This window comes from Etheostoma cragini, chromosome 24 (genome assembly GCF_013103735.1).
Source record: "Etheostoma cragini isolate CJK2018 chromosome 24, CSU_Ecrag_1.0, whole genome shotgun sequence".
NCBI lineage: Eukaryota > Metazoa > Chordata > Actinopteri > Perciformes > Percidae > Etheostoma > Etheostoma cragini.
In genome coordinates, this window is record NC_048430.1 from 9,522,056 (window position 1) to 9,547,620 (window position 25,565).

General features: G+C 39.6%; 1 protein-coding gene and 1 long non-coding RNA gene across 10 annotated transcripts in view; both read left to right on the top strand.

Annotated features, from left to right (window-relative positions):
• LOC117939181 overlaps positions 1-2,581 on the top strand; it is a 13,384-nt gene extending 10,803 nt beyond the window's left edge. Inside the window, exons 2-3 of the long non-coding RNA XR_004655536.1 lie at positions 2,276-2,280; positions 2,569-2,581. This is a non-coding gene — a long non-coding RNA (uncharacterized LOC117939181). The remainder of the gene's footprint in view (positions 1-2,275; positions 2,281-2,568) is intronic.
• Positions 1-25,565, top strand: part of LOC117939147 (dystrophin-like) — a 359,537-nt gene that overhangs the window by 39,254 nt on the left and 294,718 nt on the right. Inside the window, exon 1 of one of the 9 annotated variants that reach the window (XM_034864193.1) lies at positions 125-481. The exons of the other annotated variants lie outside the window; for them this stretch is intronic. The gene's annotated coding sequence lies outside the window, so the exon portion shown is untranslated. Of the gene's footprint in view, positions 1-124; positions 482-25,565 lie in introns of those variants that run through there. 9 annotated transcript variants of the gene reach the window in all.

The following is a 25,565-nucleotide window of genomic DNA, read 5'->3' on the forward strand; positions in this document are numbered from 1 at the left end:
AGAGAGAGAGAGAGAGAGAGAGAGAAAAAAACAAAAAAAAACAAATTGAAATTGAGAGAGAGAACGAGAGAGAGAGAGAGAGACTCTTCTCCTGTTGTTCACCGGACCACGCCAGACGGTGAGAGCGCCGCCGGAGGAGGAGTCTCGGTCACTCTGTAAGCGGCACCGGGAAACAACCGGACTATCTGTGATTGACAGCGAGCGGAGAAACGACCGGAGCACTCCGACACACTTAAGTGTAGCCCTTCATGTTCGGCTTGTACATCTACAGACACACACACACATTAACTGACGCACCTACATCAGCCGTGCTTGCGCGTTCACCTGGATAAGCAGAAGGTCGGTTACGCACGGTTTGGGGAATTTGGAGAACACCTCGGGCATTTAGCCTACCTGTTCAGCTGTGCCAGAGCGGCTCAGCCCGGCTAGGCTGGATTATAGGCAGCTGACATGGCAAGAGGCTAGAAAGGCACGTTTTCAGGTAAGACCCTGGAAAGCAGGCTGGGACGATTGTTGATAGAATGCGCACTTGAAGTCATCTCTTCCGCTGGCGTTTCCTGCGGTCTGGGTGCAATTTATTTTAGTCAAACAAGTCCATCTAACATGAATGTCAAGAGAGCAGCTGCACGCGACTGTCATTTTAACAGGAGACGGGAATTTGGAAGATTAGACTGGGCGAATTCCGATGCTTATTATCCTAATGTTATGGGAATAAACTCTGGATGACAGGCGGCCAGGGCGGTGTTATGCAAGACTTGCAAGTGATAGGCTATGAAATTCCTCAGCATTTAGCGCGTGCGTCTGTGCGCGTGTGTGTGCGTGTTTGAGAGGGTTTATCAAGCTATCTCACACATTGGATCTGTATTGGTTTATCGGCAACATGTTTATGTTCTGTCATCAAAATTTAAAGAGGGGTGCCTCAGCAACGGAGGAGATCCACACTCAGCTGTAGCCTATGTGTGTGCTGTGTGTCTGTGTGTGTATGTGTGTGTTTTAGTACGACAACAACCCCTTTACACGAGACAATGACAGCTCACTCTGAGCCAGCAGCCCTTTATAAATAATGGTTAAACTGGATTTCATAAACTCAAAAGAACAACAAAAGAACTTTGTTTCCATTTCCTGAACTAATTAGGAGCAGCTTGCTTTCTGTATAGAAATTATTTTTTGATATCTCAGACCTGGATTGATAGCCAATTAAAGCTGGCTTTATATAGCAGCATATGATGAGTGGATACTTTCAAAATGCACTGCACAGCAAGGCCCAGAATATAAGGGTGATCCATTGGGAGATAAAATTGCACATATTATGTTGGATCACATAAACTTACTATAGACCAGCTCACGTTTATTATAACTCACACACAGGGATAAATAGTCTATATACCAAAGCAGATGAAAATACTTTAAAGTACAATAGGGCTACTATAAAACCCACTACTGAGCATCAAACCTACACATGTCCCTTTGGGCACATTAGTACCACACAGCATGAGACGGAAATAATATAGAGTCCAATCAGGGTAGTATAAACCAAAATGAAAAGGACAAGTTTAAAGTGACCCCACTAAGACATAGGGGGAAACTGTGTTTTACTAGATGAGATACAAATATGAGAAAATCAAGAAAATCAATTAAGTATTAAAAAAGATGTATACAGTCACTAGTGAAACACAAATGAAACAAATATAAAGTACTTCTATTTCAAAAGAGCCATGTTTGTCTTATTAAATGTTAAAATCAGGGATGAAGTAGATTTTAAAACAGTACTAATCATGGATAACATATTGTTTAAGGACCTTTTCCAGATAATAAATACATATTAATACATAATAAATAATACATATTTACATGTACAAATTATTCAAAGGTTTACATTATAGTTTGTGTCTGGTATGTTTTTTTTTGCAAATCAAAGTTTACTTTATTTAAAAATATTAATTAAATCTTTATCCCTCAGTAAAAATGCAGAGTTTTTTTTAAGTTTAACAGCTGGACCTAAGATGTCTAGAATGGTGTAAAATGAGAAAGCCTAAATGACTATATGAGGAATATGAATGTTAGAGAAACACATGCTGTAGACTAAAGGAAAAAAAATATTGTGTTTTGGTTAAAGAGCTGAATTTATGAAACTGTTATAGAGACAAACTGAAAATATACGCTCACTTTAAAAACTATATGTTAAAAATGTACTACCAGGGACTGCTTCTATTTTATGATTGTTTTTGGCGTTTCCACCATTAATCATGAGGACAGCATAGATATGAAAAGGGAGAGAGAGTCGCAGGTTAGATTCAGACACTTGATCTCTGCATGGAGGAACAAACCTCTACCAACTTATCTAAGCGGGCGTCGAAGACTGCTTTTTTTTTAGGTTAAAGGGTAGTGTGTTGTGAAAAAGGGTAGGCTCAATAAACTGTAGAATGTCTTGTTTACTACTGTTGCATGTGTCGAGAGTTATTGCCATGTTTCTTTTCTTTATTTTATCCCAAATAGTGACTGACAAAGTCCTGCAGTTATTGAGTTTCTGCTCACACAAAGATGTTCACTGAAAAGTCTCCTCAGCAGTATCATACTAATGTTTCCATTAGAGACAGACGAGCCAGCTCATCGATCGCGTGCTTGGCTGTCGGGGCAGACTCTCTGTCGGTAGCCCAGTGGCCGTGAGCCTGAGCCCACTGTGACTAGTAAACAACAAACACATACCCTTACTTCCTGTCTGTTTGTAGTCCCCTCCCCAGGCTGTAAGTGTAAATGTTCCACAGATCAGGGGAGGGGTTGGCGCCAGCACCAGCTGAGCATGGTTGGTGAGACTTAGATTAGCATACAGGCTGTCGGTGCATGGCAGAGAGACGCAAGATCGCTTTCACGCTCCTATGATAACAGCCAGGAGTGATGTTGTACGATGGTTCAAGTGTCTTGTAATAAAAGCCCAGTCCCTGAGTGTGTGGAAGTGAGTGAGTGAGTAAGTGTGTTTGCATGCAGTGTAAAAAACAGATCATATTTCGGTATAAGGCAATATCCCGAATTCTCAAACGCCACATAAACAACTTACCCTGGTTAAAATCAGAGTTCTCATAACCCGGTTAAAAGACCCAGAGAAGTCCTTCAGCAATCGGGGGAATTCCTGCATGTATACACCTTAACGGAGCATGATCCGTTTAAGCGTACGCCCATGTTTCAACTGCCCATCCCCAGTCCCCTGAATCCATCAGGGCTGTGAGTCGTAGACGTTGCTGTGATACCAAACAACAAAAGAGCGTTGCCCAAATCAGCAGTGGGCCTTCCCATCGGCAGCAAAGAGTCTGCGGCCCATCTGTTTTAATCCCCGTCGAGTTATCAGTGGAGCTTGTCCATCCCTGGGGCTGTCAACGTCAAATGTCTCGGCAAAAAAGTTGTAGCCGCTGGCTAACATTATTGTTAAATAACGCTAACAAAGTTAACTTGCTATCTCCTCCAGCCAAACAAGTTGTCAGTCATGTGGCGAGAGCACTTTGCATTCCTACAGCAAAAACACACCGCAAGCTGTAGCGCCACATAAAGCCGCAAAGCGTAGATTTGTGCCTGATCGCGCGGCCGATCCCTACTGGATGATCGGACAGATGGGATAACGTGGCCGCTGAAGTTTTACCTATAAGTTTAACGCTTTAAGCTTGCCGGTGTGTTTAGCTGTTACGCTGTGACAAAGGTGTATTAACAAAGCATTGAAGTCGTTTCATGCTTCTTGCGTTCAGCGCGGTCGGCGATAGGAATGTGGCCTGGGCGACAGTTGCACATCTCCAAGATTTTGTAACAGTGCGGAAGCTGTCACATAAACCACGTTGCGATGATTGGCTACAGGAGAGAAGAAGTGTGTACATTGAGCCTGGCTGACAGCAATCAGTATGAAAGCCCAGACGGGTCGCGGCAACCACGCTGAACCCGAGAAGCATGAAACAGCTTTTACTAATTCAGTGGCGGTTGGTATAAAAGAAAAAAATTGTTGTATGTTGGCAGAGCGCCACCTACTGTACCCATCATTCTTCCCATTCTTCCCTGCTCATGCATAAAGAGAGAACTAGAAAAACCTGGTTATTGAGTTAACCGGGTTAAGACCACACCACGGTTACTGCTGTGTATGTAAATGCACTGAGTGAGTGTTTTTGAGATCAGTGCTGAATTGGATACATCTGGAACAATTCAAGTAATTTACACCTAGATCCCAAAACAGCACAAATGAACTGTGTGTGTGTAAGGAAGGTCTTTGGGGACCAATACACTAGGCTTAAGATGCTTTTGTGCATTGGGCTTTTTCCGCCACAAAGATGTGTGTGTCAATGAGAGTTTCTTAAATCCAGTGCATGCAGTGATGAACTCTGTGTGCTTGTATGACCTAAAATGCATTCACTGTTCATGACAGTGAATGAATGTGTGTTTTTGTGTGTGCGAGGCGCATATACCTTTGGTTGACATTTTAGTAAACTGGCAGTTATCCTGCACTTACCCCATTAAATAAATGTAGCATTTCTGCTTGGTTTTTTGCACCGGTGGAGAAGCAGCTATTATAAAAACAGCTTTTCGATTTTATCCTCCCTGACCTCCGTGTGTGTAGTGTGAATGTGTGTGTGTGTGTGTGTGTGTGTGTGTGTGTGTGTGTGTGTGTGTGTGTGTGTGTGTGTGTGTGTATGTGTGTACGTGGTTACTGTTAGTGTATACGTGAGTTTCTTATTTATCATGTGAGAGCGTTGAATAGAAATGAAAATGTTTCACTTCAAGCCATTCCTCCTATTAAAACTTAAGGGAACATTTCTAAAATACATGCATGTTTTTGTTCATCAAGTTTTCCCTGGCTGTAGTTCAGATGTGATGAAGTAGTTATTACTAGTTTTATTATGAATATGCTGTGAACATGGAGTGATAGAAACCACATTCAGTTTGTTATGATAATCAGGTGCAAAAGGGCGATTCTATTCCACAAGTTATTCAAACAGCAGCTATTTTAAATTCACATCACACAATAAACATTTTGAATGTAATCTCTTCCAGAAAGAGCAAATACATACAGCCCAGCTGCCATAGTGTAAGATTCACAACATACAGCTACAGGGTATTTTATTTATTGATTAATCTGTCAACTATTCTTTGAACAAGCATTTTGTTTATTCTGTAAAATGTAAGGAAGATATGTAAAAAGGCCCCATGGGGTATCTTTAGTCACCTAATGTGTCCCACCAAATGTCACAAAACTATGATATAGAATTACCATAAAGATATAAAACAACAACAAAAAGATGAAAGTCTTCATATTTGAAAGTAAAGTGTAGGCCAAGCTCACTCAAGTGCTGTACTACAATTTTAGGTACTCATTATACATATAAGAGGGAAATGTTGTCAGGGCAACGCCATTATAATAATAATAATAACAATGTGTCCTTTATTATTGTAGTATCCTATATTATTACTTTTATTACATTTATCCGACAGCTGTAGTCACTAGTGCGTTGTGTTTAACACTTACTGTTTGTTACTACTATTGAGTCCTGCAAGGCTGTGGTGAGATAGTTTCAACCTGTTTAAACTGCCTTCATGAATTGAGATTTTCTTCTCTCTCCTTTATACAACAGCAGTAATCCCTAACTCTTTAACAATCTTTAAGTGATTCTAAAGGAAAAGATATCTAAAGGAAAGATAGATTGGCAGAGGATTCAACCAGTGCCTACAGCCATGCTACCGGCTCTGAGAATGTATTTACAGTTGTGCTTTCAGCTAAATGCTAACATCAGCATGCTAACAATTTTATGACAATGCTTACATGCTAATGTTCATCAGGTATAATTTTACCATGTTCGCTATCATAGTTTATGCTAACATTTGTTAATTAGTAGGGCTGTAACGATTTGGAAAATAAATCCGAAATTGCGACACTCAGATCCACAAACCTGTGATGAAGGCAGAATTGCAACACACCCCTTCAACTCCTAGAATTATCCTTCCCGTCCAGATCCAATGCTACCACATCTTTCAGTTACTATTAGTATTAGTCCTTAATTGGTGCCTTATTCCTGTGTTGTCTGGTAAATTTAGCTTACTGTAAAGGCGGCTAAAAGCAGAGGTGTAATGTTACGAATAGCCACTATTCTGACTCGGGTGTCTGGGCCTGTTTCCCTGCGGTTCAGTGAACTACCGTTAGCGTCCTTAGCACCGGAATTAAGTGCTGACCGAGCTGGCTGGGGGCTGACTGTGGATGTGTCGCCGGGCCGGGGCTGTAATGATAGTAGATGGTTGCTAGCTGGCTGGGGGCTGACTGTGGATAATTGAATGAATTCACGTAATCTTATCTTACCCACAAATAATTACATTAGCATTAGCTACTTGTCAAGCTGCACCTTTACAGTAGGCAACAAAGCACTTTTTCTCTTTGTTCCCCCTACAGGTTGGGAGCGGAATTGTTACCATTGTTGTTATGTCTCTTTCCAATGAGGTAATGAACTACTATTTTGGAAACATTATTTTAAGGTACAAAAGAATCTTTGATCTTGGATCTATCTATCAATCAATTAATCAATCATTCTCAATAAATAAAGTCTCTGTTGTATAACTGTGTTGCAAAGTGGGATTAATCAATGACAAAATAATGCCATGTGATAGGAAAAAAGTTGTATTACGTTTACTGAGAACCCCAAAAATAAAAGAGAATTGAGGTTTGTATTAAATTGTGGGTCAAAAATCGTGACCCGAACCCTGGGTTTGGTGTATTGTTACAGCCCTATGAGTAGCACTGAACAATTACGTTGCTTGTACCAAAGTCTGGTGGGGCTAGATGAACACCCAAATTATCAGGAGTCATAATCTGGGGACCATGACAATAATAATTACTACGTTAGACGGAGATGTTTGTGCAGTGCAAAACATAATATTATTATTATTATTGTCATATACTTTAGTATAGTTAAAATGCTGCTTACTGAAGAAGCGTTAGGCAATAACAATCCAATAATATATTATATTGAAACACTGCATAATAAGTATTTTATTTTTTACTTTTATTTTGGATTCTCCTCTTTGATGATAATGGTTGCTTACTTAAACTTAAGATTTTGAATGGAGGACTTATAATACAGTGTTTGCACAGTTTGGTATTGTTACATGTGCTTGAGTAAATTTTCTAAAATATTTTCCATCACTGAGCATGACACAAGTTCAAAATGGCAGAATGTTAGCTAGGGTTATAAGATCAGCGAGGCCTTGAATAAGTCAAGAAAGTCTTCTGACCTCCAGTAATGTTCTGTAACTGACATCTGAGTAATATTCGTCCAAAGTGAAGCATCACTACAGTTAGGAAAGGACAGTCCTCATATGTATAGTCATACAAATGTGTGTCAGGCTGTGTGTTTATCCTGTACGTTGTTTCCTCAGCTCATCTCCACTCACCTCATTATCCTCTTTGGACAAGGACGGACATAATCCCCTCTCTGCCCCCCCCCCCCCCATTCCTCTGTCTCTCTCTTGCATCATCTTTTACTCTTCTCTTTTTCTACCTTTCTGTGCACATGAATCTTGTTCTATTTTTGTCATCTCTTTTTTGTTGTTGATATTTTTTCCACTGTCACCCCCCACCCTCTCTTTCTCTGTTTCTCTCGTATTGCGTAGTCGCTCCATCCTCTTTCTCTACTTGTGTGGATTGATCAGTCTAGTCAGCCTTTACAGTTGGGTGACAGAGCCAATGGGTGACAGAGCCCATTCACCACGCTTGGTTTGGTGGGTTAGGGTTGCTATGGTATGGTGGGTGAGGCGGGAAGGGGGGTTTTGAATGGGGGGATGCCATCCCGCCATCCGTTAAGCTGAGGTGCATTATTATTGTTCTTTCACCCTTGGCGGTCTACCTCTCACCGCCTAATACGCCCCTGTCACATCCTGGGGGACTTGTCGTGACTGAGCGAGCAATGCTTAAAACTGTGTGTGTAAAAAGAAGAGAGAGAGAAAGAGACAGAGGAGGGACATGAAACAAAGAGAAGAAAGGTTGGTATCTAACTGGAAAGCAAATGTGAATCAAAAAGAAGGTGGCAATAAACTTGTCATGTCACACATTTTGGAGCTGAGTCACAGGGCGGATACACAAATTATTTTTTCACTTTTGTTAACCGTTGCGAGATAGGGCGTCTGTGCTACATTCATGTGGTGTCAGAATAATCAGAAAAATTAGTCGCCGACTGGGTCACACTGCATTAACATTGTGAGACTGGGCATGCGGATGTCTTCTAGTTGTCAGTGTAATTTTAAGCATAAGCGGTAAAATTCAAAAAACATGCGGGACTGAAAGCAAAAAGTATCATCAAAATCCATTCAGGTTTACTGAAGCACAGATCTGATTTTAATCTGGTATTAAAATCCGATCTGAATGATCTGATCACAAGTAGACAGCTCTAAGTACAGGTGGGAATGCACCTGGAGCGTATTGAGGATGCATTGATATCTGATCACTCGGAGCACATTCAGAGGTGGTTTATGCCACATGTATCTATATTGACATTATGTTTTGGCATACAGACAGGAGCCGCCTAAAGAATGTATTCAATCGTCATTGCACGTGTCTAATGTATGATTTACGTGGGAGGAAAACTGACACACACACACTAACACACACACACACACACACACACACACACACACACACACCAAATCCTATATGCAAACGGCAAGGATGTATGTTTCTTTTTGCATTTGATTCACTCAAGTGTTTACTCAAGATGCATTTGGAAGCCCGTTATACATAAATAAATAAAAAATTACTAAATTAAGTGGCATGTGTTAAATTAAAAATAATGAAAATAAACTAAAATGATGCCCCAGAAAAAACTAAAAGGACAATTAAAGTAGGTAAAAGTCTAAAAGCGGGTTTCTAAAAGTCAAAGTAAAAACAGCATTTCCACTGTGTCCACCTACTGGTACTCAAGCTATATGATTCAATGTTAGTACACAAATGTTGAAATGACATAAAATGCCCGCCTGAAGTTAATGCTTGCCTGTTCAGGAGGAAATTAGCCAACTCAGTGTCCCTCTAAACTATCTCCATCTTTCAAATACATCTCCAATATTTTATTTGTTACGCCTCTGGTCACGCAACTGGTAGAAACATGCGTTCCGTTAATCCTGTTCTTTCTTCGCTGCTTTCATGGGGTTGGCGCTGGGTTTACATTTTTACAGGTCTTGCAATCCGGCCAGGTTATCGAACTGGGCATTTCATAGCAACACACTGGCCAAAACACTAACAGAACATCTGTCACGGAACAGAAATTTTAAGAAAATACTAGTGTTAGCATTGTTGTCAGAAAAGATAGTATTTCAACTTTGCATGTTTCTTTAATATCTGATGATGCATTAGGGTCATTTTTGGATTTATTACTGGAAATATATTACATAATGGACCTTTAACTGTATTTTTGGATGGCTATTTTAGTGACTATATTGACCTATAGGCCAGTTACTCTATTATCAATGGGGATATGTTGGATTCATGTTCAGTTATTTTAATTTTCGAAAATAACTAAAAGATTAACAATAATTTGTGTTTTTCTGAGGATCCCCTATGGGTCCAAGACCCCCTGTTGATCTCTGGTGTAGATTCAGACGTAATTGCCAGACCACATAATATTAAGGAAGAGCAATACTTTATCATGATAGATGTGCATGTTTGCATTTTCTAAAATGTTATCAGGGATTACAACTGGGGTGTGTGTTTAGAAATGAGTAATGGGAGAAAATGAAGGAAGATTGTTTGAGAAGAAGAATTGGGATGAGGGGCAAAAAGGGCAAATAGTGGAAACAGGTAGAAAGTGAGAGCATGAATTCCTCCTCATAACGACATTACTTGACTGTCTGACAACCTGGATGAATACAGCAATGACGTGTGTGTGTTTGTCGGTCTAGCTAGCTGAATGGAAAGAAATAAAACCATGAATGGCTTAATGGTTGCCTGGGTGTGTGTGTGTGTGTGCTGGCAGAAGCCGTGATTGTATTGACAGCTTTCCTTAAGCATCACTGGGGCCCTTGATAAATCACCTGGCCCCTCATCATGTGAGAGACTGTTCATGTGACATCACAAACTCCCATTAAATCCCCCCAAGCCCTAGTTGTGTGTGTGTCTTTGTGTGCTATTGACAAATGGGCTTGCGATAGGGTTAAAAGACGGGATAATTACAGGAAAAAATAAAGCCTGGTGGGGACAGGGTGACAGAGAGAAAAACACCATAATCCAGCTGCTTGATCATCTTTTGAAGTAACAAATTGCAACAAATGCTGCTTGGCCTCTCTCTAAAACAGCACAGTGCTTTTAATTCCAAAGGCCAAGGGAAGTTTATCAGGATGCATAGTATCCTGATCCATGAAATAACTGGCCTTTAACAAAAAAAAAGGGGCCTACCTCTGTGGGAATTTAATATCGGGGGGTGTATACTTTTGCCCCCTGTATTTTAAGGAAGAACAGTTAATTATTTACAATACATTATTTCTTCACAATGAAAATTGGTGTCGTTAAAAGGTTGTGTTTTCCTACATTTTTTTAATTAAGGCATTAAGATCAATTTCCAAAAGACGTTTTTTTATTCCTCTTTTTAATCAACTTTAGAATGGGGTGTGTAAACTTTCTCAAGCCACTGTAGGTGAGCTCCCATCAGCTAGATAACTCTTTCTCCAGCTTTGGTCAGTCCGAGGCAGGATTAGCTGGGAGACTTCTTCTAGACGAGGGGCACTTGTGGAATACCTGCACAACAGGGACATGGAAGTAGTTCTTTTGGAGATTATAGTGAAGTAGTGTGTGTTGTTGCAGTGTTTTGCCGTTGACAATGAGCTAGAATGCTAGCGCTAGCATGTGCTACAGTTAGCAACCTGGTCTCTAGTGACGTAGAAAGCCGCGTAGATTTTGAACAGCTCACCTGGAGAATGAAGGCAGAGGACATTCAGAAACCGGATCTCAATCGAAACACCATGGATAGTTGTTTTTTTTCCAGTTTGTATGCGTGTGGAAGTACCAGAGACACAAAATAACAGTTAAAGTGATTTTTTTCATAATATGGGCACTTTAAACCTGCATTCTATCTAATTTACAGTAGAGTGTGACTTCACATGAAAAAGAAGCCAGCTTGCATAGAGGTCTATGAGGAAATTACAACTTTTCACTTGATTTATTACCTAAGTAAACATTGTCATGATGAGTATATGGTCTCAGTCGTTTTCTATCATCGTATTCTCATTTAACATAATGAAGATGAAAACAATGTTCAAGCTATTTAAATCTGTCCTCATGTTTTCAACAAACAGCATCTCTATATGAATTGATTGAGTGTGGCACTGTGCTTCACACCAGCCTTGTTCCGTCCGGTTGGACCATATCCTAGCTTTTACCACCTCGGTGCGATTCATTTCGGTTGGTCTTGAACTCTGATGTGGAGAAACAAACATTTTTTTGTCCCCCTCGATAATGGTGGTCTCGAACCGCTGTCAAGTAAACTCCAGAATAGTTCATTTCTGGTGTGAACATCATTTGAACCAATCAAAGGTACCATTTTGTTTGCATTATTACATTACGTATTCCCCGCTGTGCATATGAACGTCTCGCCTGGAGGTCCTCTAAAGTCTATTGCTCCAGATCAACACCAACACGAACAGAACATTCCATCAGATCGCTCCATGATGTATGATATGCAGGAAGATATTGGCAGGGGTCCGTTGTCTTTCTAGGATAATCGAACGACATTTCCACCAGACAACTTTTTGTCTTAACGACTACTCAAAGTGCTTTTACATTGTACAGGAACCATTCGCACACAGTGCCGAGGCTGCCGTACAAGGTGCCACCTGCTCATCAGATACACACTCACACACATTTACACTCCGAAAGCGCAGCATCAGAACAGGCAAACCAGTGTAGGTAAACCTGACACAGGCATTATGGCACTCGGCAAAAGCTTCAATATATACCGGAACTACAGGTATATGATAAGATTTTAACTGAACTATAGTATTTCCGAACAAGTCTTGATATTAATATAAAACAGCCAGTTCAGCCTCTAGAGTTGCGAGGACGTGTTTGGAACGGGGAGGTACATTCCGGCATGTTGCCATCTCTACTGGTCACGGCAGTATTTTTATTTTTTTACAACATGTGATTGTTAACAGCTTCCCCCACCCCTGGTAGCGTATTTTGTATTATCATGTACTCCATGTAATTATTATTAACACAAAGTCTGAAATCATAGTGCAGTCAACCTTAACATTTTTTTTTTTTACACAACAATTTAGATTGGATTAGAGGCATCGTAACAAATATGAACAATATTTGTAGAAACAGTCTGGAAAACAGAGAGATGATTGGATGGAAGGATGAAAAGCAAGATTAGATCCAAATGTATGCACAGCCAATCAATGAACTAACTCAACAGATAGAGCTGTCTCTGCATTGCTGTTGCCAGGAAAAGTTCCAACTTCCTGCCCAGGTTAGAGAAGAACAGAGAGGTAGACCCAGAAGGGAAAAAACACAGGAGAGAGAAGCAGAGTGCCTGTTTGTGTTTTTTTTTTTAAAGAGGCTTTCCTTCTAGATTAAAGCAAAGGCTCCACAGAACAGCTCTGAAATGGAATTTTACATCCCTCTCTCTGAGTATTTTGCTTTGGGGTGTTCTACTAGAGTTGAATTTGGTCTTATGTTGAATGAAGGCACTTTTCTTTGGTCACAATTCTTGTTTTTCCGGCTATGTTGTGGCATGTGGCTATAAAAACCTTTAATTTGCTGCGAACATTTGACCCATTCTGGGAGATCTGAAAATACTGCACTAGCTGTATGAAGACAGAGGGCAAACAAACATAGTCAAAAAATATATGTCTGACTTTCTCTAATGAATGTGGAACTCTCAAACCATTTCATCACTTGTTTTTGTGGCCACTATTCAAATCAAATTACCGTTGCTGTGCAATTACTGTCTGTATCAGACAGAATGTTAAAATAACTAACCACTAGAAAAGGCTAAAGTTGTGCTTGTTTATGCTGCAAATTACCAGTGCAAACTGTAAATTATAAATGTAACGCAAGATGTTGCAGTTTAAGTTGAAGATCAATAAGCAGTTAAAATGGCAATTTAAATTGAGGTACTAAAATTATGAGAAGTGTAAGCATTGAAATAAGTTAAAGGGTTACATAAAGTACGATCACTGAAAGCAGTTGAACACTTCAATTTCTAATTTTATGTACGTAAACACTAAAAGAAAGAGGCAGGTGAACTGCCAGCTGATTAGTAAGACATGAAAGCAGCTGAAATTTCTGATGTCTTATCAATAAAAGCAGCTGAGATTTGGTTTGCGGAGTCAGAAAACAACTGATACTTCTAAGAGACAAACTGTTTATCTGCCATTTAAGTGGTAAGAAATGAAAGCAACTGAAATGTAAAATCATTAAAGTAATTTACAATTGAAGTTAAAGCGCCAGAATGTCACAACGGAATTAAGGACCAAAATGCAGACAGGAGGATTTATTAACCAAAAGAGTCCAAATAAACACAGGGATCCAAAATGCCAAAAACCACCACAGGGATAAAAGAAAGTCCCAAATCCAAAAAGTCCAAAGAGAAGGGAAAATCAAAAACCAGGAACACAGAAAGTGGGGGAAACCTCACGGTATAGTCCAAATTCTGACAGGAACAGACAACCATCAAACAAAAACACAAAAGGATCTGACAGGAGACAAAGAGAACATGGAGGTAATGTTCAATACAAGAGGTAAAGCGCAAAGAAGGAACAGGTGATACAACAGGTGAATCACATCAGGACGGGGATTTTAAGCAGTAAAATCTAAAGACAAAACCAAGATTAGTTCAAACATACCAAACAGATTGAAAACATGGAAAATCTCATGCTGGAGCAAGCTTTTAGAGGATATTTTTGGCCAAATATGGCCTGCTAGCTTTACATTGGTGTCTCTCAGCGTGATCCAGGCTCATCCACATTCTGCCTGCTCTAGGGATGTCTATTGATGGTTAAAACTGGCTAACATCAATGTGTATGTACATCACTAAGTACTATTCACATTGCTTTTCCTATTAAAGATGATGCTTTTAGCCCCCTGGCCAGCGTTCACAATGTTCCTTTGTGTTTGTAAGTGGCTGTGGACATCGTTTTTAAGCATCTGAGTGTGTTTGTGGAGTGAGTGATAGAAAGGAACCTTCAGAGGGACAGACGTTAATAAAAACAGAGACAGAAGGGAGAAATGGACAACGAGAGGAAGCGTCAGGGTGAGGGGGTGAAGTGGGGGAGAAAGAGAGAAAGTCTGTGTCGTGAACTCTGTGTTCAAGTGCTTTAAAAAAAGCGTATCAAGATACATGGAAAGTAGAAGAGAAGGAAGGAAAAGACAATAAGGATAGAAGAAGTGGGATGGAAAAAGGAACTGCACAACACTGGGATGTAGGAGGGATGGATATAAAATCTAGGCTCTCACAGGTTTCCCAAATTGCCTTGGAGTCTGTGAATAGGATGGAAATGGATCTCTCTCTCTCTCTCTCTCTCTCTCTCTCTCGCGCACACACACGCACGCACACACACACACACGTAGAGTCTAGCCTCAAAACTGACAGGAGGAAACTGTCCTGTGACAAGATTGGACTTTATCAGTCTGAATGTCTTATGATGATGTCTCATTAGCACCATAATAGGTGTGGTTAACAAGGAGGATATGACTACAAAGGAAAATATGTTATACAAGGAAACCCTTCCAAGTGCCCTCTCTATTTGATTTAAAGGGCGGCATCTGTTTGAACCTGAAATATTCACCTCATAAAGACAGACGTCAGTTTGGCATTTCCTGCAAGCTTATTGCCTTATTAATAACTGTGCTAAATGTGGACCAAGTTCCATTCATTTTGACTTCAGTGTCTTACACAGGCATGAAACTAAAGGGCAATATCGCAAAGGCATCACTAACAAATATGAAAACTCATAAATCAAATTCCCGTTTTGTATCCATAACAGTTACTTGGCCACTGAAAACTGATTCTGATTATAAGATAGTTTTTAAAATGTATTTTCTGTTTTTATTCAACGCATCTGTCCATCAAGATAAACAGAGCAAAGCCAGGCTTGTGATTGGCTGTTGCTTTGAGCAATCAGCCATTGGCATAATTAACTCTGCCCCCCTTTTGTTAACTGATGATCTAAGTTTTGGCTTTAGAAAATGCATTGTATTATTTCTTCATAACTTCATGGTTATATCGTACTTTGGCTTTAACTCATTTACAATGAACAGTTGGCTATGTTTAACACCTTCTCACAAAGTAAGTGTGTTTGTCAGTGTGTCATGCACCCTTATATCCCATTTTGGATCCGATGTTATGAGTATCCTGACAAAAATAACTGGCAATCTTCATAAACATCGATATGTATACAAGAAACTAAATAATAGGTTACACTTTGTGAATGTCACAATTTTCCAATGTAGCAGTTACATTTTCCCTTCCCTCTTTTCTTGTTACATTAACTTTTTAAATGTAAAACAAATATAGGCATTAAAATTGCATGTCTTTGCAAGTGACTCCCTTGTGCTTTTCTGCAGTAACTCTAACATGGTGTGGGTGACAACAACAGTTCTATAGTAATATACAATATATATGATGACCTTCGCCCAGCGTTCAACAGGAACAGATGCAATCTAGAGATACCGCGCAGCCACGGTTGCTTCTTCCTTATTTCATTCCTGTGTGGTAGTGTGAGCCGGGCCGGTGCTTGTTGTGATTCATCGGCTTGGAACGAAAACCTCATTGCAAACAGATACCATTCAGAGATTAGCTCTGACCGCTGGGAATTTCTAACATCTGCTTTCCTTCAGTTCGTAGTGAATACAAACCGACCATTGTGAACGGATGAATTCGGAAGATTATACTAGAGTGATTGTCACTCAGTCTGATTGGGCTCCAGATATTACACCGAGCCCTCCTAATATAATCTGATTGTGTATTGATTTCATGTCGACTGGTCAATTGACAAGGGCTGAAGAGGTTCATTATCATTTCAGTCAGTTTGGATTGTTGTTGTGGGTGTGAGTGTGTGCAGCATGTGTGTGTCTGAGTGTGTGCAGAAAGCCGGGAAGGAATGGAGGTTGATTTTATATGCAAAAAGTCCAATAATATGCTGGTCCAAGAGGAGATGCAGCAGATTTTTTCTCTAGGTATTGATTCAGTTTGACTGCTGATATAGGTGGGGTATATTGCCTGCAGCAGAGACAGAAAGTCAATGCTGCTATGAATGTAATATAACGGCACAGTGGCCCTGAGAAATTAATTTACTATCAAAAAGACAATTCGTGGGCACCTTGGTAGCTCACCTGGCAGAGCACTCGCCCATTTATAGAAGTTTACTCCCCAACGCAGCGGTCGCGGGTTCGATCTGCAGCCCTTTGCTGCATGTCATCCCCCTTTCTATCCCTTCTTATGTCAAATGCCCCAAAAAATAATCTGTAAAAACAATAATAATAATAAAGGATAAGACAATTGAGGTAAACTCCTTGAACATATTATCTATCTGTGTTTCTGCAGAAGGGTTATTTGTACCATGGCATTACATGTATCTCTCACAATTAAAAGAAGACTATATTTGTTTTGTTGTTAGAGTCATGTCGCCTTTGTGTTGTCTTCCTGTCAAATATGAAAATCAACAATTTTATTGATGCATTTTATCAATGTTTTTAAATTTTTCTTACATTTTTGTCCTTTTTTCAACACTTTTTTTTCCATGTTTGTCACTTATTTTGACATTTTCAACATTACGTAACACTGACTTATTAACTTTAGTTTTACAGTTATTTTTGGAATTTATGGTCAATAAACCTCATTTATAGGAAATTATACCTAATGTTTGAGTTAGAAAAGTAGAAATTCTAATAAGACGCCCCAAAATTAATGAAAGTAGAGATTTTTACTTGCCAAAGAGCGTTGTGGGGAATTAATCATGTTATTTTGGGTAATTAAAAAGAACATTGATATAGGAAATCGGGTCAATTTGACCCAAGGACAACATGAGGGTTAAAAGAAAAATTACACAGATCAGAGAGTTTCTGTTTCCATAGATAAAGAGTTTCACAAGTAAGAAACAATCTAATCTAATATGCTGCATTACTCTAGGTTTAACTATCTAGCAGTATATGAAATTTCTAGTTAAAATGGTAGTGGTAGATAGTAAGGAAGTCCAAGGTCAGCACAGACTTACACTTACTTTTACTTCGTACTATAGCATGTAAGTACCCACCTACTTCCTCTTTAGTACTTTGGATAACTTAAAATGGGGATCGCCATCCTGCTATTGTAGACTCTCAAAATGTTATCAGACTGAATTGATAAAATTCTGATAGAGAAACAAGTCAATTAGCTGGGGTGTGATGATCCAAAATGATAACGATCCACTGATACGTGTCTTTGGGAATAAGTATTTTGGGCCCCGTGGCATCATCAGACGGACACAGAAGTTATTATTCCACCTGTCAAGTTGGCTTTGAAAACCCGGTGCACTTCCTTGGGTCGAATATCGGACAGGCTGGGCGTGACTTCATTAAAAACCCACTTCCTGCCTCTTTGGTCACATGACTTTCCCCAGGGACACTGATAGGGTGAAACACACCCCCTCTTATCCTGTAGTCTCCTAAGGAGCTTGATAGGCTGAACCACTTCTTCATTTCCTGTCCTTTGAGTGTTGGGTTCCTTCCTGTTACAGAGCCATCTCCTGCCAGATAATGATCTGTCTGAGAGAGGGGGAGACGACAGGAGGACAAAAGAGTTACTGTGTGTTTGTGTGCATCTCTCTTTATTGCCGTGTGTGTATGTGTGGCTGTGTTTTAGACATGAAAGCGGCCATCAATCAGCCAGTCGATATTACAAGCAATTGTGCAAAGAAAGGGATGGAGAGCAAAAATAGACAGAGAGGAAAGAAGAAAACTGAGATGAAGATGTTATGATTGTGAACTCTGTTTCTTCTCTTCTTGTTTATACTGCCAGTACATACATGAGTTTACTATATTTATGTTACCCTTGATCAGTTGTTAACTTGACCACAGCAACGGCTGTTTTCCTTGAGTGCAGATTGCTTATTATGTGCTGCTGATAGTAGGGATACACTCCCTTCGTGTGTGTGTGTGTGTTTGTGTGTGTGTGTGTGTGTGTGTGTGTGTGTTTGTGTGTGTGTGTGTGTTTGAGTATGTGAGCATCGCTCCCTTATTACAGTACATCTAATAGGGGTCTTGCTGCCAGGCTGTGGCTTTAAGAAAACCACTTAGAGGTGTCCAGGGAATGCCTGGGACTTACTGGGGCTGCCTTTGCATGGCTCTAATGCATCTCTGCACACACACACACACACACACACACACACACACACACACACACACACAATCACCAAAAACAGACACAACTGCAGCAGGAAATGCAGCAACACTCACTTAGTCATGCATAAACAAATCACTTATTTCATATTAAGTGAGCTTGTAATTTTTATAAAGTGTCTATTAAAATATGCAAAACATTTTAAGTCCGCCCCTATTCATTTATTTATTCCATGGAATGCTTTCCCTTTAACATTCAATCATCTGGCCTAAAAGAAAAGCATTTTTTTCCTTTACTAATCCCTTGATAAAATAAAATGTATTTTCATTTGTATTTATCTTTTTAATTAACCACGCAATCCCAATAGAGCAATACAGTGTGGTTCCAAGTCTCAACCATCCAAGATAGACTTATCACGAGCTATTAGACGTTGGTTTAGGTCACAAGTCACAAGTCAGTATGAAATCAACCTTGTTTTTAGAATAACATGTTTTATTGGTGATGTCATGGAGAACTGTTACATATGCTGTTAACATGGAAACGTCTACCACACCCATGAACCCTGCGAATGGCAAGTGAGCGTCTACCACCAAAGTCTAGAACCGTTTATACAGAGTCTTGTACCTTTGCCTCTTTTCTGTATTTAATTTTATTTGCGATGCATCAATTATTCTATGGTCACGATTCATCTCATAGCTGATTGGCTTTAGATCCAGGCTTAAAACTCTTTATAGAAACATTTTTTGAAGTGTCATGGAACAATTCAACGGGGAAAAGAACCAGAGCCATTCAAAAAGTCACTGTTGAGCTGTACTTCATACATACAGCATGCAGCAATGGAAGAAAAACTACTTTTAAGTAAAAGTAGTAATTCCACAGTGTAAAAATACTTGCTATTACAAAAGCATTTACTGTGAAATCTTACTTAAGTTAAACATCTAAATGTACTTAAAGCCATCATATGTTCAACAAATGATGAGAGGTAGGCGTTGGGAATTGGTAGGGGTACAGATTCAATAATTGGCATATTATCAAAGATGTTTTATTAATATTAATAAAGATCTTAATTAATTGGATTAATTTATCTTGTACCTCTGAAAGGAACAAGCGAAGGCGTGAAGTCTAGCACTGACTGTGTTCAACCTGCAATTATTACAGCACACACACAAAAGAATCACGACTGCTATTTAAAGTGTAGTAGAAGGTATTTCACTTAAAAATTATCAATGGCTAATCAATAATTCTACACTCCTCAAAACCTGTATACCTTTTTTACCAACTACAAAAAAGCAAAAACAGCCAATAGACATCTAGCAGACGTGTGTGTGTGTGTGTGTGTGTGTGTGTGTGTGTGTGTGTGTGAAGAAAAGCGGGGGGGCTTTGAGGCTCTCTGCAGGCCAAAGACTACAAAAATGGTGACCGAGAACCTGCGTGGCATTTAGTTAGCCGGTTAGCTGTTCAAGCTAGCCTATGTGCTACAGACACAGAGATACACAAATAGGTTGCATTCATTCATACGGCCCCTGAGATTGCTGGTTAAACTTAACTTGTTGGTAAATAACATTTTAAAAGTTTGTGAAGCCGTCTCTACCGGAGCTGTATACCAGTTTCTGTTCAGCGGCTAATGTTAGCTCTTTGAAACATGTCATCTGCCTCTTCCCACATGCAATATATTAGCATGTTCACCTGGTTACCATCTGATGACTTATCCAGGTTGCTAGCCACGCTAAAGCACTTGATCTGTCTTGTCTACTTTTTCCCAGTCTTCTAAAAGTCAAAGGTTTCTGTTTTGCTGGAGGCTGTGGATGGTCATTCGCTTTCTTGGCCATGTTGCCCGGCTAGCTTGCTGTCCGCGTTGAAAGTCCAACATGCTTGCTAAGTTTGCTCGGCTTGAGCTTCTCCCCGTCAGTTTTTTCTCGGGTTCTTGAGATATAGAATAGTGACGTAGAAGGATAGATTCACATGGCTTCTCCTTATTAATCACTTACCAACTACATTGCTTTGCAACCCTGTGATTCCCCTCTACTGCCCCCTGGTGCCCCGGCAGTGTAAAGATAGTTTAGCTAACACCACAGTAGCACCGGCCCATCCTCCGGCAAGGACCAGAGCTTGCTTTGCTGATGTTGTCTTCCCTGCCAAGAATTGCACCCGCTTGGGGCAGAAAAAATGATTTCTGCAGATGTTCCTTAACACCCTGCTGAGATATGCATCCACCCCGCTTTCCCCGTTCTGTCGGCTCAGAGTTCCACAACCTAAGGCCACAGCTACAAATTAGTTTAGCACCAAATGTATCGCAAGAAGTGTTGCAGTGACAAGAGGTTGTAATCACTGAGTTGGGTTGTGTGAAAATTAACCCCATTAAAACAAGTATAAATGTAAGTAAATGTTACAAGTGTGTGAAAAAAATGTATGAGTGCAGTATAGTATACAATATACACAGATATTCCTTTACTGTCATGAAAAAAATGCAAACAGGAACACAGTATGTGCACATATTTGCAACAAAGTATAGGCTTTAAGAAGACAGGTGAATACACAAATTTACTACAAGGATTCCCAAACGCATACACACGCACGCAGAGCACTCGATTGAGAATAAGTGGAGAAGTGGACTGTTAAAAGATTCAGAGTGCCTGGCAGATCATTACAGACCCAGTGTGGGAATTTAGAGAAACTGTGTGTATGTGTGTGAGTGTGTGTGTGTGTGTGTGTGTGTGTGTGTGTGTGTGTGTGTGTGTGCATGTGCGGTGCAATTTATGAGGTCATGGCAGGGGTGTGAGAAAGAGGGAGAGGGCTGGAGGAGAGTTCAATCATAGGTTACCCAATGGAGATCACCCCTGAAATGGGTGTGTGTGTGTGTCTGTGCGCGTGTGTGTGTGTGTGTGTGTGTGTGTATGTGTCTTTGTGTGTGAGAGAGAGAGAGTGCAAGAGATGGGAAAAGAGAGCGCTCAATACTTGGTTTCCCATTGAGAACACCCCTGCAATGAGTTTGTCTGTGTTTGTAAGACAGAACGAGTGGGAGTGAGCACAGGGGAGAGAAAGTGAAAGAGAGTGACAAGGCCACTTTGAGTGTGTGTGAGTGTGTCCACACTTCATCAACATCTTCATATATAAAGTCTCATGATAGCTGGGATAATTTTCAGACTCTTTCGTCATTTCTGGCTTAATTCCTGGAGTGAACTTACAATTCCAGCTCTTCCTAAAATACTTCAAACCTGTCCAATTTGTTCCAGGGATCGACCCATGTGGATTTTTTTGTGTCGATGTCAATACCAATTCGTTTTCATCGGCCTTAGCCAATGACCGATACAGGCTTCTTGAGCCGATATTTGGAGCCGATACTGCTTTTGCATCCTCAGTTTACATCATAAAAATGTCAATGATGATAACAAATGTCTCAATTTAAGAGAATTATTCAAACAAACGATATTTAACAAATAGTAGAAACAGGTGAGGTTGAACAAGTAAGAACAAGGAGATAAACAATATTTGAAGTTTTTTTGTCTTTGCCTCTTCAGCTCTCATGCTCACCAGTATATTGCAGATTTCACAGCGTAACTGGAGTAAAATGCGTAAAAATTTGCCACGGTGGATTTTTTTCAGAATCTACGCTGCCATTTCTTTAAAAAGAATCAACAAAAACACAGATGGGTGCACTGCAAATGGTTAACTGTGCAAGGGTAAAAGGCTTTCATCAACATCTACAGCCTTGATGATACGTTGATGATATGTTGACATGATATAAGACAGATATAATCAGTTTATCACAAAATTTCCTTTATCAACACAGTTAAATCATTTAAGAAAACAATAAACCTGAAAAGTATCCATTGAATTAAAGTGCTTGATTTGGGATTTAAGACTGCCATGGTTTCAATTTGTCTACATAAAATAAAATGAGCAGGTCAAAGATAATATGCCTCCGCCTTGTATGCAAAGACAAAACACTAGTATAGTAGATCTAAATGAAAATATAAGCTGACAGATTTGTCAACCACAGGACATAAACAGAAGAGGAAAATAACGGGATGTCAGATACACATTCGCAACAAACTGTTCAAGTTTCTGTTCAAAACTGCATTAAATGTTAAAAGGTATAAATATTCGACCACGCATAAAACATATCGGTCAAAGTTGTAAAAGCTCTCGTCATACATCTCATACATCGTTGTGATGTGAGTGTCCCACTGAGTGAGACAGATACAAACACCCACCAACACACACACACACACACACACACACATAAAATTCGGTTTGGTAGTTGATGTTGACTGAAAAACTCAACCTCCATTGATCTGCATTGATAACGATAACGACAGCCAACGGCTCTTAACACGTGTAAGGCATACACGGTGCACGTACGTCTGGTCACACACGTGCAAACCTCAGCCAGGTGGTCGCTGAATGAAAGTCCCACAAATTCCATGAAACAACGTCGGCATTACTTAATCCTATGACCAGTGTTCCTGACAGCTACTGTACTCATACGGATAGCCTACAACTTAGCTATTTGTAGTTCCCTCAATACAATGGCAAGCAGTTTTATAGACGAGGCATTCGGGCTTCGCATTTTGGACCACAAACTTACTTAGACAGATACACAGATTTACAGGGTACGGGAATATTTCCTTTTTTCAAACTTTTTGAAGTTTTTTACAATATTTGTCAGTTTTTTTACGTTTAACACTATGTAATACTAACTTATTAACTTTAGTTTTACAGTTATTTTTGGAATTTATGGTCAATAAACCTCAATTTTAGGAAATTATACTCAATGTTTGAGTTAGAAAAGCAGAAATTAGGAATTACGTTTTATTAAAATTAAAGGAATGTATGTTGATGGATAATCACAGACTGGAATATGTCAACTTTTGCTCAATACTATTTCAAAACCACTTCAATGTTTTTATCAAACGCTATAAAATTGAATTAGACACTCCAAAATTACCGATAAAATTCACCCCAAAGAGCTTTATGTGGAATCAATGATGTTATTTTGGGTGATTAAAAAGAACATTGATGTAGGAAAACGGGTCAATTTGCTCAGTGATATACTGTGCATCCAATAGTTTCACATGGGTAAATTAGTACACCAGAATGCGACCCACTGGAAACTTCTACTGTGAAATCTACAGCCTCTCATGTATTGTGGTCCAGAATTTTAATATTGTTCATCATTTAGATGCATTGTGCAGCTTGGAAATGCAAAGGTCCTGGAGCTGCTACAGAAGTCCCCTCGCTATGTGTGCATATATTAGGCTCAGTGTTGTATGGAGGTGTAAACCTGGATAAGAAATTGGTTGTCAAATTGACTTGTATCAAGTGGGGAAATTCTCTGGAATCAACAAGAGCTCACAAAGACATTTATTATGCACATTCAGTTACACTGTAACTGGACCTCATATGACATGAATAGCCACAAACAGACAGAATCTGGACAAATGTGTGCTTTTAAAGATCAAATTATGCTAACTATAACTCGTGATGTTGTTACTTCATAGTTTTGTGTATGCGTTTGTATGCCTTTATTAGAGATTTTTGACAGTAGAGAGATGACATTAAAGGAGGAGAAAGAACAATGACAATGACAAGCAACAAAGCACCCTAACCAGCCTCAAACCAGCAGTGTTTCTGTTTATGGCCGCATACATGGTCCATAGTGGTGCCGGACCTGTCTGTTATTTGAACGCTGGGACCTGGACCCATGCAGAACCAAGAAATGTTGGACTCGAAGCCAGAACCGGGATACACAGATCGGATCAGCACGAATTTGTTATTAACAAGTTAACGTTCATTACAAGTTGTCAGAGCAAAACTTTGTGTGTAATGTAACGTTGGTAGGTTTCTTTGCCAGGCCATATTGATGTAATCCAACCTCCCATGCAAAGAAAGTTGGTAAAATTCACATTGGAGTGACACAGGGAGCATTACAAGGGCTACATTAGATAGTAAAAGTGTAGATACAGGCAATTAAGAGAGACGTGCAGCCTGGCTAGAATGGAACTGTAGACATTATCTATAGACGTATCTATATAGTTCAGCAGGAATATTGACTTAAAATAAAAATTACAGTTACTAAAATATCTTCCCAGTAGAGGTCCATACCTCATAATGCCTACGTCTATCAATGTCATTCCAACAATGTTTATAGTAAGTTTTCAAGGAGGACACTTTTGACCTACAGACACATTGAACAGGTACAGCACTTGTATAGAAAGAGAATAAACAACCACTAATGTATCTAATGTATCTACTGTCCACTATGTATAAATGTATCCTGAAAACAAACTTATGGCCTAGATTAAAGTATAAGAAAACAACAGAACAGATACTCCTGAATTAAAATGTTCCTATTGGAAAGTTCAAAAGAGCTTTTAGCAGCCCCTTTCTCCCTAACTTAAAAAAAAAAAACTGTTATAACATATTCTCCTAGAGATAAATTGACCTGTGATTGCCTTGTCATTCTCATGCACATGTGTACAGTAGGAGCCTGGACCGTTACTTGGTTTTAATAAGGTTCATTGCGGAGACTATACTATACCAGACTACAAACTGACCAAAAAAAGGTCAAGGAGTGTAGTGCTCTCAAAGATCTTTCCGTTTTCCCCATAAATATATACCAAACAATGCACAACATGTAAAATGCCCAATGTTAGACTTCAAAACAGTCATTATCGAGCTGAAATGACTTCCTGCTGCTGTATCCACTGTTCTTAAGATGGACTTCTCCCTGTACGTCTGTGGGATATCAGTTCAAAATGATTTATCTAGAAAGCAGCCCTTGATTCTTTGATTCCGAGAGGCTGACAGTAAAACCGGACAGTTACCATTGATCTTTTAGATTGCTGAAAAATTGATAAAAGTGCCGTTGAATTCCATCCATGTTTTACTGTCAATCTTCTGATGGGATGGGACGTTTTCTACATTTGGCAACAGAACTAAGAAAACTAGCCATGAAAAGAAATGGGCTCTGGTAACTCAAGATGCATCATCATGAGTTTGTCTTAGTGTAAACCCTCTACAACAGTACAGCAGCAATGCATGAAGTGCACAATAAACAACTTTGGATAGTTCATCAAAGAAGATCGACGTCAAACTGGATTCATTAGTGGGAAATTGACTTGACAAGCGTGACCAGGGCTAGCAGCTTATTGATCAGCTGCTGTCATCAGTATACAGTGGGTACGGAAAGTATTCAGACCCCTTTAAATTTTTCACTCTTTGTTTCATTGCAGCCATTTTCCA